Here is a 4392-nt window from a genome sequence, read left to right as displayed (position 1 = left end):
ACAATGTTTACTGAGGTAATAAATCAAGAGAGAAGTAGAGTCATTTTCTCATAGACTTCTATACAACCAGAGGAGTCGCCCCCTGGTGGACATTAGAGAGAATGCAGCTTTAAGGGACTTCAGTCCAGTGTGATGATGAATGAATACGTTGATATTTTGACATGTCAGACATTGGACACGTGAATTGTCAGTCAGGTAAGTTACAAGTTTACAGCCTTTGCTGCTAGCTGTCTGCTCTTGCATCCTCCGGCTGCCTCAGCTCCACCGGCAATCCACGTCTTTGACCATTTTTAGAGTTAGGCCGTGTCGTCACTGCCAAGATGGCGACGGCCGGAGCAGAACCCCCCCTGCATACTGCAAAAACGAAAGAAGTTAGCCGGCTACAACATTGGCAATGGCAATAGTACACATAAAAAAGTTAATTCGAATGAAAATGTCTGCTCTACTCTTATTTCATTTCTATGACTAAGACACAGAAACGACACAATCCACTCAGCAAGCACAACATATAAAATACAGTGTGTAAATGCGCTTAAGGACAAATGTGTTACGTTTAAATCCCAACATTGTATTTTATTATATCATGACAGACGACTGCATCACCATTGGACGGATAAAACAAGATTAACTCAAGTTTGCTCACTTGTCATGGAGACAGCTTGGTTGAAAGCTCTGGAAAAAAAAGTGAATGTTTTATACTCAAGATGAACATTTGGTCTTTGTTTTAGAAACATGATCTCGTTCATTTTAAATATTTGCAACACATTTTCTCCACAGTGAGGATTAGACGTCATATTCCGTCTTGTTGTGTAACGTCGCCATAGAGACACAAACAATCGAACAAACATGTTCTTTTTCTGGACCTTGATTCCAGGACCCCATAAAGAACAACATCACCGCAAATGGGATTCATTAAAAACTGCTTTTCCTGCCGCCGCTGGTTGTGCTCAATCCATTTCAGCCTTGTGAGTTTCATCACAGCAGCTGCAGAAGGCAAACCTGCACCACATGACAGAAAATTGCCTGCGTGACACATGACGTGATTGTAACGTTAACAGACATTAGCAGCTCGGCTCCTCTGCAGACTGTCAGGTTAGATGAGAACACTGCTGGATGCCCTTGGGACTCCCGCTGAAAGCTCGACTCTATCTGTGTTTCAAACACTATCGACAGCCTCAGCAGAACACCGTGGACCAATGGTCCTCGAGGAAAGATGGAGCTCACACACACACGCACACACACATACTAACACAATACTCACTCGTGCACCAGTTGATATGTCTTGATCCGAGTTGTTTCATCTCGGCTCCAGGGGACTTTATCGCTGGTTATCTCTCTGGTGCTCTCTCGTCTCCTGGATCAAGCAGGTTTTTTGCCGGCACTCAGCCACCTGTCTGAACACTCCCCCTGATGAGATTACTCACACTGGGATTTCGGCTGTGTTGTGCTGCGCACGTGCTTTGATGTGATACCCTCTTAATGCAGCGAACGAGGGCGGACAGATGTCTCTGTGTGTGTTTGTGTGTGTGGCCTACTGTTAAAAAAAAACACGAAATCTATTTGAAATGCAACGCCTGTTGATTTCTACATACTCAAAATATACAGTGACGGGAGCAAATGTAAATTATTAGTGTCTAATGCGCACATTCGGTGAAATGAAGACGCTCAATTGTCACACAAGGAAACTCACTGCATCTCATTACACTTCAAAAGCATTCAAAGATAAGAGCATGCCTGCTAATCAAAGATACTGATTAGTAAAATACTTTCTGAATACCCAGTGATTGGACGTTCATGCACATGGCACTGTGGTTATAAGCACTTAAAGAATCGATGTATTCACTTGTAGTGTAATGAGCAATGCAAATGGGACAATCACGGTGCAGGTTCAGACATTTCATGCATTTCGGGTCTTAAAAGCAATTTTACGCAAATCAGATTTTAAAGCCTTTGATTTGATATTCAAGTCAGATTTAACGAGGTCTTAGTCGGGCCTCGCAAATCAGATTTCAGACTGTGATCTGTGTGTGTCTGTGTGTGTGTGTGTGTGTTGGCGTTGAAATGAGACCGCTCTAATTTGCTTTTTCGCTCCAAAACCATTCGATACAGCGTCTGAGGAAACATTGACACATCACAGCTTTCTCAGTTTTATCTGCACATAACAATGAGTTGGATACTTTCAGTGAAAGTGGATTTTGTTAAAAGCAATGTGCTGTAAATAGATGTTTTTTAAAATGTCTTTAAAGGAGTATAATCTAGGAGTGGGAGTGTACTGTATGTATGTCAAGTAACCGTCACAGTGTCAACACAGTGGGGGTGGTCGTTCATGCATGTATGTTTTTACATAATGTGAGACGCGTGTTTGTGTAACATGAGTGTATTTACAGCAACCCCCCTCCCCGCTTCCTCTCCTCCCACGGGGGATTTTTTTTCCTTTCCTTTATGCCCATAAATACAAATCCACACTGAGAGCATATTTGTCTCTTCTTGGGCCGCGTTTGACTGGCAAGCAGGGTAATAACCTTCGGAGCTCGGAGGGATTAGTGGCAGAATGCAAATGACGGATGTGACACGTACTGTATGCATGCATCATGTTTGCAGGTTGTTGTTTTTCTTCCCCCATGCTGGGTGTGGAGAAGAGATCAGGAATCAGTCGTGAAAGCGGCTGACACCCCGAATGAAAAGCAAAGGCCTGATGAATTGACGGAGATATGGATGAAGATGAAGATCCTCGACTGGGACGTGTCACGTGTCGTAGTGTCCCTGAGCAAGACACTGAACCCCCGGCTCCCCGGGCGCCTGCATCCCTATATACAAGGATGGGTCAAATGCAGAAGGCAAATTTCGTGTATATGTATATGACAATAAAAAAAAAAAAGGGTTTCTGTATTAATAGGTGGGAATTACCATTCTGTGCCAGAACCTCTGAGGTGTTGGCAGTGTTTGTCACAGGCTGACTAACGCCGCACCTGGATGCAATTTCCTTGTCAATTTGCAAAGTGAAAGAAGACATGATTGAGTCAGAGATACCGGTTGTTCATCGGTTTACTGTGTTGCATGAGCCGGACTAATGAGAGAGCCGCAAGGTGTAAAGAATGGAAGTCACCCGCAGTTCTTAACAGCTTGGATCAGCCTGCCACCATTATTCACACACATAGTGAGTGTATTAACCGTTAACCCAGTCCGCTCTCACCAAATGCCGTGTGAAAGTCGTTTGTAAGTCATTTAACGTGCAATTACAACGATTATTTCTTTCTCCATTCAGGAGGGAAGGTGAATGGGTCAAACAAAAAGGCCCGGTGTTCGTGTCGCAAAGTGTTGTCGAGTTATTTAGAAGTTGCGTTAGTGTTGTTTGTGTCGTGTTTTACGTACTTGTTTTAAGCCCAACCATGATGTTTTCCCAAGTGTTTTTGTTGCCTAAACCCAACTGCGGCCGTGTCACAGTAACAACGTGGCATAAAATGCGTTATCATGACACGCGGAATGTCCTTAAAATGTGCTATTTATACGGCCTTCTCCGGTTGTAAAAAGTGAAGCCGATGCTGAAGTGCTTTAAACTTGCATTCTTTCTAATGGCCAGCAGGGGGCTGCACGTTTTCTTTTTGTTTCAGCTGTTTCTCTTTGTTGATGCAGTCGGTGTTTCTTTCATTTCGTAGTGACTTTCCTGACTGCTCTGCTTGACGTATTAAAATCTTGTTAAAAAGTTTAATTTCGACTGATGCAGAAGCAGTTTGGTCACAGATGATTTGGCCTCTTTGGAGCTATTTTGTGAATCAAGGTGCTGATTACCAAACCTCTCTCGTAGCAGCTCATAAATGCTGCTACTTAGTCCTAATCTTGATTTAATGATGGAGCTAAATCTGTAATAGTGATTATAGGTTGAAAAGTCAAAGCCCGGTTTACAGTGTTTGTCTGCCTCCTGCAGTCTTATTATACTGTATGAAAATCACAAATACTCCACAATGCTGCATGCATATAATGTATTGATATTTATTCAAAAATAATAATAACAAGTATTGATAATTATTCTTCTTATTAATATCATCGGTGTTATTGTAGTAGTAGTATTGCTGTTATTAAAATAAGAATAAGAATCTTTGAGTTTCTGTTCTTAATAGTTCACAACAGACATGTTGTCAGGCCTTCTTGAAATATACATGGCTTTTATGCTGATGTAAGGTCTTTATTGAGGCTAGATCTGAGCATTGTTACTCCTGCTGTCTCCTTTGGGAACACAAGGAGACGCAAACTTGCGGTAACGACTTTAAGCCCAATTAGTTTTTTCTGTGGAGGCAGCCTGTGCTGTAAAAAAATGTTATAAATAATTAAAGTTCAATTTCCTCTGTTCACCATCCCGAATGATGGGTATTTTACCTTTCGGCTGTCAGCACT

This window comes from Anarrhichthys ocellatus, unplaced genomic scaffold (assembly GCF_004355925.1).
Source record: "Anarrhichthys ocellatus isolate YVR2014 unplaced genomic scaffold, GSC_Weel_1.0 scaffold8, whole genome shotgun sequence".
Taxonomy (NCBI): Eukaryota; Metazoa; Chordata; class Actinopteri; order Perciformes; family Anarhichadidae; genus Anarrhichthys; species Anarrhichthys ocellatus.
Note: the sequence above shows the minus strand (reverse complement) of the source record.